Here is a 12,948-nt window from a genome sequence, read left to right as displayed (position 1 = left end):
ATAGTGTCAGACTTTATTTTGGGGGGCTCCAAAGTCACTGCAGATGGTGACTACAGCCATGAAATTAAAAGACACTTACTCCTTCCAAGGAAAGTTGTGACCAACCTAGATAACATATTAAAAAGCAGAGACATTACTTTGGTAACCAAGGTCTGTCTAGTCAAGGCTATGGTTTTTCCAGTCATCATGTATGGATGTGAGAGTTGGACTGTGAAGAAAGCTGAGAGCCAAAGAATTGATGCTTTTGAACTGCAGTGTTGGAGAAGATTCTTGAGAGTCCCTTGGACTGCAAGGAGATCCAACCAGTCTATCCTAAAGAAGATAAATCCTGGGTGTTCACTGGAAGGACTGATGCTGAAGCTGAAACTCCAATACTTTGGCCACATCATGGGAAGAGTTGACTCTTTGGAAAGGACCCTGATATTAGGAGGGATTGGGGGCAAGAGGAGAAGGGGACAACAGAGAATGAGATGGCTGGATGGTATCACCAACTCGATGCACATGAGTTTGGGTAATCTCCAGGAGTTGGTGATGGACAGGTAGGCCTGGCGTGCTGCGGTTCATGGGGTCGCTGAGTCAGACACGATTGAGGGACTGAACTGAACTGAAAAATCACTGCAGATGGTGACTGCAGCCATAAAATTAAAAGACGTTTGCTCCTTGGAAGAAAAGCTGTGACCAACCTAGAGAGCATGTTAAAATGCAGAGACATTACTTTGCCAACAAAAGTCTGTCTACTCAAAGCTATGGTTTTTCCAGTAATCATGTATGGATGTGAGAGTTGGATTATAAAGAAAACCGTGCACCAAAAATTGATGCTTTTGAACTGTGGTGTTTAAGAAGACTCTTGTGAGTCCCTTGGACTGCAAGGAGATCCAACCAGTCCATACTAAAGGAAATCAGTCCTGAATATTCACTGGAAGGACTGATGTTAAAGCTGAAACTCCAATACTTTGGCCACCTTATGCGAAGAACTGATTCATTGAAAAAGACCCTGATGCTGGGAAAGTTGATGGCGGGAGGAGAAGGGGACGACAGAAGATGAGATGGTTGGATGGCATCACCGACTCAATGGACTTTGGTTTGGGTGGACTCCAGGAGTTGGTGATGGACAGGGAAGCCTGGCGTGCTGCAGTCCATGGGGTCGCAAAGAGTCGGACATATCTGAGCAACTGAACTGTACTATACTGGGAAGCATGGGACTTGAGTTCTAGCTCCAAGCCTGCAGCAAAGCAACATTGGTCATATCTTTAACGTCTCACCATAAGTGAGCCGGATGATCCTCTTTTAGTTCTAAGAATCCACAAATCTGAAATTTGAATCATGAAGGAAATTTTGAAAATGAACAAAGAGAAGAAACTGTGGCAGTGGCTTCCTCCCACCTGAGCGATTAAGCGACTAGCAAACACATTTCCTCACAGGACACTGGTCTGCAGTACTGGGGCAAAGCAGTTTCCTTCAAGGAATCAATTACAGGTAGTGAAAAGGAAGAAGACAGCCCCACTCATTGGGCTCAACTATGAATCATTTTCAAGGAATAGGCTTGCCACATGATTCCATATTCAGTTTCAATTTCCTTCAAAAATGAAGAATTTGCAACGGTACAAACCAAGTTCACAATTCCCAAGAACATGACATTTTAACTTAAGATGGTCACTAAAAAGTTACAGGAAGATGCTTTACCTGGAAAAGAACATGTACTTTGAAATAGGTATGTATAGGAGAATTTTGAAAATATCTAAAATAAAGACTATTTCTTAAATGAACACAATTTTATGCTGGGTATGTTCTTATCTCCCGTAAAGGATCTTGACATGCCACAGAAATATATAGTAAGTAAATTTGCAGTGATGGCAATGTACAATGTTTTTCTTGTAATTTACATCTCCTATGAAGTCACTGTGGTCATGAAAAACTCCAATCCTGTTGGAATGAGATTCAGCGAACTCACTGAGAGGTGACACACAGTCTAACAAGAAGGCATCTACAATCTGTAACAACCAGGAAACAGGGTAAGGTTTCTAGATTCTTCAGGGCTAAATTATTAGGTTCTGGTGGCTCTTAAATTTTGATCATTTACTGTGAACAATCTTCTGAAAGTGCATTATCTTCTTCTTTACTCTTTTTTGGGAACACAAGTATTGCACCATGTGAGATTTCAGCTGTTTCAGGACACCATTAAGAAATGCAGAGTTGTTTGTCTTACAATGAGTATTTCAGATTGCTGTGCCATTTTAGACAGCATCTCTGCTTTCTTCCCCTATGTCTATTGCCAATCTCCTCTGCTAGCTCTGATAGTCCACTATCAGGTAGTCTGATAGTCCACTGTCAATAAGTCTAATTCCTGCCCTCTCTCTAGTATGTTCCACATGGTGCCATGATGGCTTAAACCCTATACTGCTTCTTACTTTCCTTGAGAGCTTGTTTGGAGGGTCTAGCAGGGGAGGGCAGCTACTGGTAGACCCTTGACTGAAGACCGGTCCTCCTCTATCGGAGATGGCCGTCCTCTTTGACTGAGCACGCAGCTTCGGGAGGGACGCACATGGAGTGGTGAGGGAGGAAGGGGACACCCGCCTAGCCAGCCAGATCAGCCGAATCAACCCTGGCAATCAACGGGGTGACAGATGTCACAACCAGATCGCCCTCACATCCTGCTTCTTACTTTCCTTTGGTCCCAACCTTTCCTCCTGCTGCCTGTTTGCACTGCCCTGTTTTTATAGCCTAGGCTAACCAATGAGAATACTCCCTTCTTCTGGTTGGTAAACCAAACAGTTACAGTACATCTTTCTGTTTTAAAAAATCATTTCACTTTTTTCTTCTTTATGTTTCCAATTCTTACAACTCTTCTCTATATTAAGGTTGGAAGATATCATTGCTCAGACTCAGAAATTCTCAGAAATTCTAAGTTAACATCTTCAGAGAGTTAGAGGAGGACCCAAACAATAAATAGGTGGATATAACTAAAATTCTCTTTTCTCCAGTATAGCTTATCTACAATAATCTAAGCAAGAATCTAGGCTTCTTAAAAAGAATAAGCAGGCAGTGAAGAACCAGGCAATTAACTTTTGTTAAAGAACCTAGACAACCTTAAGAGGAAGAAAATTTATGCTTCATGATATAATATTCTGTGTTGTGCAAACAAATAAGAATTATTAAGTATCATCTTGCTCTTTATATTGGTTCTCATTTTTAAAAAATAGTTACCAGTGGAAAGCTTATTTGGACCAATGAATATTCCTAATAATATGTTTGAGGATCAGATTTTATTTGTTGTTTTAGTTATTTTATTTGTTGCCCAAGTTGCTGTGTGTGACATTAAAACTTACGAGGAATCAGTGTAATAGTGAGGAGAAAATTGCTGTGTTTCAATAACAGAAAATGGACACCATGATCATTTATGTTCCTGAATGGTGTCTAATATAATCAAAGTTCAAACTGGGTATCAAATATGGAAAAACTATAGATAATGCAACTCAGTTTATAACAGAAACATAATGTTATTCCCAAAGTAAAGTAAGACGCAGAGAAAGAATAAATTTTCTTTTTTACAAGTATGAAATTTTGTTTCTTTTCCCTGACCTAGAACCCTAAAGGTTTTGTCTAACATGTCTAAGAAACTTGACTCCATTGAATGAAATTTAAAAGAACAATTATTTTCATTTTTAAGGCCTAAGATATTAATACTAAAATCTTCCCCAAATCAATAGCCTTAAAAATTAAATTTTACTTTTAGCAAAGAATCACCTACCCAGGTCCCCTAATATATCAATGTGCATTAAATAAAGCCTAAACCATATAGCCTAGTGAAAAATATATGGAATTTAAAGTAAGAAAAATCCTCACTTTAAATCCAAATTCTGTTATTCACAAGCATGCAACATTGGACAAGTTACTTTACCTCTCTGAATCCCCATATTTTTATATGCAAAATAAAACACTACTAACCTTGTTGTGGAGATTCAAAATAAGACACTTGGCATAATACAGAGAAAATAAACAACAAATTATAATTATTTTCAAAAGAGTACTCTGGTAAGCAGAAAGTGTTGGGCACTCAGTCATGTCCGACTCTGCAACCTCATGAACTGTTTACAACCCCATAGACTGTAGCCCACCAGGCTCCTCTGTCAGTGATTTCCCAGGCAAGAATACTGGAGTGGGTTGCAATTTCCTTCTCCAGGGAATCTTCCCCACCCAGGGACCAAACCAGGGTCTTCCAAATTGCAGGCAGATTCATTACCATCTGAGCCCCCCAGGGAAGCCCATTGAAGAAATAACTAAATTGAGATCATAAGTCTATGTTCTACATGGTCTAAGAGTGCCTCTTAAACTATAAAGTGCACAGAAATCACCTGAGGTCTTGTTAAAATGCAAGTTCTGATTCAGTAGATCTGGGTGGAGACTGAGATTCTGAATTTATAACAAGCTCCTAGGGGATTCTAATACTGCTCATTGGTGAACCACATTTTGAGTAGCAAGGCTTACTATGAATCTGGGTGTTATGATTCATTACAATGTTCTTGATTCATAAGAGACAGAAGTTTCTTAAATGAAGACTTCGTACATGGAGGCTCCAAGAGGAAAAAGAAAAATGAAAGGCACCTTCCAGAAGTCAATTAACCTCTTTAGCTTTACAGGGAAGAGTTCACTTAAAGTTCCTTTCCATTAAAAAATTTTGTTTCCTTAGAGCTCATACTTGGAGAAGGCAATGGCACCCCACTCCAGTACTCTTGCCTGGAAAATCCCATGGATGGAGGAACCTGGTAGGCTGCAGTCCATGGGGCCGCAAACAAAGACAGAAGAACCAAATCAATAAAATTAGAAATGAAAATGGAGAGATCACAACCGACAACACAGAAATACAAAGGATTATTAGAGAATACTATCAGCAATTATATGGCAATAAAATGAATAACCTGGAAGAAATGGACAAATTCCTAGAAAAGTACACCTTTCCAAAACTGAACCAGGAAGAAATAGAAAATCTGAAAAGACCCATCACAAGCACGGAACTAGAGGCTGTAATCAGAAATCTTCCAGCAAACAAAAGCCCAGGTCCAGATGGCTTCACAGCTAAATTCTACCAAAAATTTAGAGAAGAGCGAACACCTATTCTACTCAAACTCTTCCAGAAAATTGCTGAGGAAGGGAAACTTCCAAAGTCATTCTATGAGGCCACCATCACCCTAATCCCAAAACCTGGTAAAGATCCCACAAAAAAAAGAAAACTACAGGCCAATATCACTGATGAACATAGATGCAAAAATCCTTAACAAAATTCTAGCAATCAGAATCCAACAACACATTAAGAAGATCATACATCATGACCAAGTGGGCTTTATCCCAGGAATGCAAGGATTCTTCAATATCCGCAAATCAATCAATGTAATACACCACATTAACAAACTGAAAAATAAAAATCATATGATTATCTCAATAGATGTAGAGAAAGCCTTTGACAAAATTCAACACACATTTATGATAAAAACCCTCCAGAAAGTGGGAATAGAAGGGACATACCTCAACATAATAAAAGCTATATATGACAAACCCACAGCAAACATTATCCTCAATGGTGAAAAACTGAAAGCATTTCCCGTAAAGTCAGGAACAAGACAAGGGTGCCCACTCTCACCACTACTATTCAACATAGTTCTGGAATTTTTGGCTACAGCAATCAGAGCAGAAAAAGACATAAAAGGAATCCAAATTGGAAAAGAAGAAGTAAAACTTTCACTGTTCGCTGATGACATGATCCTCTACACAAAAAACCCTAAAGACTCTACCAGAAAACTACTAGAGCTAATCAATGAATACAGTAAAGTTGCAGGATATAAAATCAACACACAGAAATTCCTTGCATTCCTATACACTAATAGTGAGAAAATAGAAAGAGAAATTAAGGAAACTAACTGTACGCAGGTCAGGAAGCAACAGTTAGAACTGGACATGGAACAACAGACTGGTTCCAAATAGGAAAAGGAGTATGTCAAAGTTGTATATTGTCACCCTGCTTATTTAACTTCTATGCAGAGTACATCATGAGGAACGCTGGGCTGGAAGAAGCACAAGCTGGAATCAAGATTGCCAGGAGGAATATCAATAACCTCAGATATGCAGATGTCACCACCCTTATGGCAGAAAGTGAAGAGGAACTCAAAGGCCTCTTGATGAAAGTTATGACCAGCCTAGATAGCATATTAAAAAGCAGAGACATTACTTTGCCAACAAAGGTCCGTCTAGTCAAGGCTATGGTTTTTCCCGTGGTCATGTATGGATGTGAGAGTTGGACTATGGAGAAAGCTGATCGCCGAAGAATTGATGCTTTTGAACTGTGGTGTTGGAGAAGACTCTTGAGAGTCCCTTGGACTGCAAGGAGATCCAACCAGTCCATTCTAAAGGAGATCAATCCTGGGTGTTCATTGGAAGGACTGATGCTAAAGCTGAAACTGCAATACTTTGGCCACCTCATGCGATGAGTTGACTCACTGGAAAAGACTCTGATGCTGGGCGCCATTGAGGGTAGGAGGAGACGGGGACGACAGAGAATGAGGTGGCTGGATGGCATCACCGACTCTATGGACATGAGTTTGAATGAACTCCGGGAGTTGGTGATGGACAGGGAGGCCTGGCGTGCTGTGGTTCATGGGGTCACTAAGAGTCGGACACGACTGAGCGACTGAACTGAACTGAACTGATTCCATTCACTGTTGCAACGAAAAGAATTAAATACTTAGGAATATATCTACCTAAGGAAACAAAAGACTTGTACATAGAAAACTATAAAACACTAGTGAAAGTTATCAAAGAGGACACTAATAGATGGAGAAATATACCGTGTTCGTGGATTGGAAGAATAAATATTGTAAAAATGAGTATACTACCCAAAGTAATTTATACATTCAATGCAAGCCCTATCAAGCTACCAACGATATTTTTCACAGAACTAGAGCAAATAATCTCACAATTTGTATGGAAATACAAAAAACCTCAAATAGCCAAAGGAATCTTGAGGAAGAAAAATGGAACTGGGGGAATCAACCTGCCAGACTTCAGGCTCTACTACAAAGCCACAGTCATCAAGACAGTATGGTACTGGCATAAAGACAGAAATAAAGATCAATGGAACAAAATAGAAAGCCCAGAGATAAACCCATGCACCTATGGACACCTTATCTTTGACAAAGGAGGCAAGACTATAAAATGGAGAAAAGACAGTCTCTTTAACAAGTGGTGCTGGGAAAACTGGTCAGCCACTTGTAAAAGAATGAAACTAGAACACTTCCTAACACCATACACAAAAATAAACTCAAAATGGATTAGAGAGCTAAATGTAAGACCAGAAACTATAAAACTCCTAGAGGAGAATGTAGGCAAAACACTCTCTGACATAAATCACAGCAGGATCCTCCAAGACCCACCTCCCAGAATATTGGAAATAAAAGCAAAAATAAACAGATGGGACCTAATTAAAATCAAAAGCTTCTGCACAGCAAAGGAAACTATAAGTAAGGTGAAAAGACAGCCTTCAGAATGGGAGAAAATTATAGCAAATGAAGCAACTGATAAAGGATTAATCTCCAAATTATACAAGCAGCTCCTGCAGCTCAATTCCAGAAAAAGAAATGACCCAATCAAAAAATGGGCCAAAGAACTAAACAGACATTTCTCCAAAGAAGACATAAAAATGGCTAACAAACACATGAAAAATGCTCAACATCCCTCATAATCAGAGAAATGCAAATCAAAACCACAATGAGATACCATTTCACACCAGTCAGAATGGCTGCTATCCAAAAGTCTACATGCAATAAATGCTGGAGAGGATGTGGAGAGAAGGGAACCCTCTTACACTGTTGGTGGGAATGCAAACTAGTACAGCCACTATGGAGAACAGTGGGAAGATTCCTCAAAAAACTGGAAATAGAACTGCCATATGATCCAGCAATCGCACTCCTGGGCATACACACCGAGGAAACCAGAATTGAAAGAGACACATGTACTCCATGTTCATTGCAGCACTGTTTATAATAGCCAGGACATGGAAGCAACCTAGATGTCCATCTGCAGACGAATGGATAAGAAAGCTTTGGTACATATACACAATGGAGTATTACTTGGCCATTAAAAAGAATGCATTTGAACCAGTTCTAATGAGGTGGATGAAACTGGAGCCTATTATACAGAGTGAAGTAAGAGAAAGAAAAACACCAATACAATATACTAACGCATATATATGGAATTTAGAAAGATGCAAATGATAACCCTGTATACGAGACAACAAAAGAGACAGAGATGTATAGAACAGTCTTGGGACTCTGTGGGAGAGGGTGAGGGTGGGATGATTTGGGAGAATGGCATTGAAACATGTATGTTGTCATATGTTAAACGAATCACCAGTTCAGGGTCGATGCATGTTACAGGATGCTCGGGGCTGGTGTGTGGGGATGACCCAGAGGGAGGATAAAGCGAGGAGGGAGGTGGGAGGGGGGTTCAGGAGGGGGAACTCATGTGCACCTGGGGCGGATTCATGTCAATGTATGACAAAACCAACCAATATAATATTGTAAAATAATTAGCCTCCAATAAAAAAAAATTAAAAAAATAAAATAAGAAGTAGTGAATAAGGGGATTTCCCTGAAAGTCCACTGGTTAATACTCTGCACTTCCAGTGCAGGGGTCATGGGTTTGATCCCTGGTCAAGGAATTAAGATCTCACATGCCATGCAGTGCAGAACAGGAAAAATAAAATCACCCCCCACCCACCAAAAAAAGCAAACAAACAAAACAACAAGAAGTAAATAGGAGGAAATCACACCCTGTTTTGAAAGATGAGTGTTACCGATTGATGTATCCTCCCAAATGCAAATACTGAATCCCTAACCCACAATGTGATAGTAGATTTAGAAGAGATCATGAGGCTGATGCCCTCATGATGGGATTAGTGGTCTGTGGTTTTTCCAGTGGTCATGTATGGATGCGAGAGTTGGACTGTGAAGAAAGCTGAGCACTGAAGAATTGATGCTTTTGAACTGTGGTGTTGGAGAAGACTCTTGAGAGTCCCATGGACTGCAAGGCAATCCAACCAGTTCATTCTAAAGGAGATCAATCCTGGGTGTTCATTGGAAGGACTGATGCTAAAGCTGAAACTGCAATACTTTGGCCACCTCATGCGACGAGTTGACTCACTGGAAAAGACTCTGATGCTGGGAAAGATTGGGGGCGGGAGGAGAAGGGGACGACAGAGAGTGAGATAGCTGGATGGCATCACCAACTCGATGGACATGAGTTTGAGTGAACTCTGGGAGTTGATGATGTACAGGGAGGCCTGGCGTGCTGTGATTCTTGGGGTCGCAAAGAGTTGGACACGACTGAGCGACTGAACTGAACTGAACTGTAGAAGAGGAAAAGACCCTAGAGCACTCCCCCACCCCACCTGTTCTCTCTCCATCATAAGAGAGTATAGCAACAAGATAGTCATCTGCAAGCCAGTAAGAGAGCCCTACCAGGACCTGATCATGTTGGCACCCTGATCTCTGTCCTCTCAGTCCCGAGAAATGTGATCAGTATCTGTTGTTTAAGCCCCTTTGTCTATGGTGACTTGTCATAGCAGCCCAACTTGACTAATACAATGAGGATATCATAGAAAGGCTTGCTGAAACTAATCATACAAACTTATTTTTGATGGGAATTCTTCTTAAAGATCTTTGACATTAATGAGAATTTTTTAACATGACTCCTAATAAGATGCATTAGAAGTATAAGGGACAAAAGGGAACCACCAAATATAACTCCACTTTTAGATGAGAAAGCTGAGGCCCAGATGAGGCTCATGACTTGTTCCAATTCAATAGTATCATATAAACAAAAACAAAAACTCAGTTCTCCTAAGTCTTACTCGAAGTGCTTCATAGGTTTTGAATACTTCTTTCTGTGGAATCCTCATTATGTTAATAATTAAATCATCATTAATTATCAGAGAGTTAATATTTAACCCTGAACCAAAACCCATGTTGATATATATGTAGAAGACAGATGTGGCCTGACATAGTGAGATGATATTTACATGGTTTCCAGTGGCCCCAGAGATTTAGTCTAAAATGCAAGCAAGCCAAAAAAACGTACCTTTCTTCTCTGCCAGAATTTATAGTCAAATGCTGAATGCTTCCATTAAGTCTATGGCATTTCATCATCTTCTCAACAGTTCCATAGTTATTACAATTGAAATAAAGAAAAACTCACTGTTCTGGGAGACCACCTCCTGTAGGACTGGCTCAAGAGCTAAATTTCTTAGTCTAACCTTGAAAACTAAGACAAGCATCTTCAGGACTACTGAGGCTTCATCAAATTCCTACCATGCAAAGACCATGATGCTCTGGTTTAAAAGCTGAAAATAGCATCCTTCCAGTGGCACATCTAAACCCTCCATTAGATTTTATGGTAGTAAAACTTCAGGATGGCTTTCAAACTTTTTCTGATCTGACCAGCAGTACATTTCTCTAAGTCTACCACAACTTCCAGAACAAGCTGGCGGTCAATCTCCAGTTAGTCTAAAAAAGTCACGGCTCATGACCCCTCTGATCTGAGATCTTGAAGTCATGATTGTACAAGCCTCCATCTTCACCATGACATGAAAGAAGACGGTTGTTCTTCTGAAGGGTACACAATGTGAAACATGACTGGCAAGTTTTCTCCATAAACAGAACAAATCTATTCCTCACAGAGCTGCCTTTATTTGAGCAAGACATTTGCAAAGCTTAGCGTCTCCTTGAATCTATTAGAAACCCTTCCCTGAGTGAGGAAACAGACATTGTAAATGAACCATGACTCAGAAACCCCCTTGTACCAGAAAATATCCTACAGATTCCAGAGGCATTTTTATGTTCTGTCTATTTTCCTGACATACTAGTTCTAACTATCTGATTCATTTATTTTTTGTTTAATGTTTTAACCAGTTTCAATAGATTATTACAGTCAAACAAGTGATTTCTTTCAGGGTTAGTATTTTTTTCTCCTTCTGACTTTGGAAGAGTTTCAGATTCTGTTGAAGGAAAGGCTCTTTTATATACTACAGAAACACCCCATACCATATATTCAGCTCAGCTACAATAAGAAAAGCCAGACACAGATGTCCCAAGCTAAACAGAGGAAAAGGGGGAAAGTAAAAATTTAATGTTCATTTGCAGAAAGTCCCTACTTGCATACACCCAAGATAACCAGTTGGAATCAATGAAAATTTATAAGCTTAGAGAATAAAAATCTAATTCTCTCATCTCAGGGGACCTTGCAGCACTTTCCGTTTTTTATGTTCTACACAGATGACTTCAATGGCACACAGAATAACTCAACAATTAAGAGAGAAAGAATGTGCACTTCCATGCTTTTTCCAGTAGAAAACAGAACTGTGAGTCACAAACTTGAGTTACCCATGCACATAACCTATGTTTAGCATAGAAGTTTCCCTCAGATTCTGTCCAAATCTGGCCCATAGTTATTCATTTGAATCAAAAGATAAAAAATTATTATGACCTTTGATCCAGAGATTTCATTTCTAGAAATAAGACCATGTGTGAAAATGTATCTAATAAAGAACAATCATATATAACATTTGTTGAGCATGTATTACAAAGCAGGCATTGTCCTAAGACTTTATATCCAACATATAAGCACAACCCTCAGAGAAATGTACTATCACTATATCCACACTGGCTGAAGACATGGAAATTCTGTACAGGTCCCTTGATCAAACAGCAATCAATGGTGCATATTCAAAAGCCCACATGCCTAACCATTCAATTGAAATATATGTGAGTGTTATAGCATTGTTAATGATCATGAAAAAATCTTCACAATCAAATGTTCAACAACACAAGCTTTGAGAAAATGAACACAGTGGAATTCAAAGCAGCCATATGTTGAAGAATAGTATCATACAACATGAGAAAATACATGTAACGTACTGAGTGACAGATTTTCAAAACAGATAGCATGGAGAGATGCCCTTTTTGATCAGATAAGATTCATACAGAGGAAAAAGATGAGAAGATGTTGACGTGGTTATCTCTGAGGATAAGCTTATGTGTTATGTTTTTCTCTGATATTTTTTGTATTTAACAATATTCCACAATAAATATTACAGAAATACTTTTCCATTTGAAAAGTTAGTTAATAAAATTACCTAGTAAACGCTCTCAAAAAGCTTCACTAACACAAAAATATCATTTTGATTGAGTCTGTTCTAAACATTGTAATTCAGATTTTTCTAAAAGCCCATGTGAAGATACCAGCTAACAAACTTTAATATTATAAGAAATATGTCAATAGCATTTTTCTGATGGTTCTGCCAGGTAAGTGCACACTCCTTGGGAAGACCTTGGGGACACAGTTTAATGAAAAAGTCATTTATAGTCTTGAGATACAGCCCATGCTCAAACATGGCACAACTTCAAGATGGTGGATACCTAGACAGGGAGGGGCTCCTGCTGCTCAGGCGCTTCACTGGGAGATTGGTTAATAACATCATTGTGTTCACAGCAGATGCCTAAAGCTTCCAGACATGGTGGTAAATTGATGGTCGCCCTCCTTCCTTCTTAGTTCACTCATGCTTAAAAGTGTTTTTCACCTTTTAAAATCCATCTGATTTGAAGTAAATGAATAGTTTTCTGCACTAAGAGCATGAAACATATGAGAGACAGTTTATGGCAGTCCAAGTTTAGTAATTACTGAAGTAAAAGGGCTAGAAGAGTAATTACAGTTAATATGAGATTAATTGAGCTGCACACAGAACAGAGAAAATTGTACAATACAGGCTTGAGATTCCCTCTTCCAAATGTGAAACCATAAAATGTTGATATCATGCAACCATCAGGTTAGTAACATAAGGCAAGTGGAGACTGTGGGAGGAAGAGACTGGCATTTCATGAATGCCTACTATGTCCACCTACTCAT

The 12,948-nt window shown here is 39.3% G+C and overlaps 1 protein-coding gene across 6 annotated transcripts in view; it reads right to left on the bottom strand.

Moving 5' to 3' along the window:
* The window catches only part of MECOM (MDS1 and EVI1 complex locus), a 653,114-nt gene that overhangs the window by 377,175 nt on the left and 262,991 nt on the right, over positions 1 to 12,948 (bottom strand). The gene's annotated exons all lie outside the window — the stretch shown is intronic.

This window comes from Moschus berezovskii, chromosome 1, assembly GCF_049115385.1.
Source record: "Moschus berezovskii isolate FMDL1 chromosome 1, NW_MosBer_1.0, whole genome shotgun sequence".
NCBI lineage: Eukaryota > Metazoa > Chordata > Mammalia > Artiodactyla > Moschidae > Moschus > Moschus berezovskii.
This window is presented reverse-complemented; position numbering and strand designations above follow the sequence as displayed.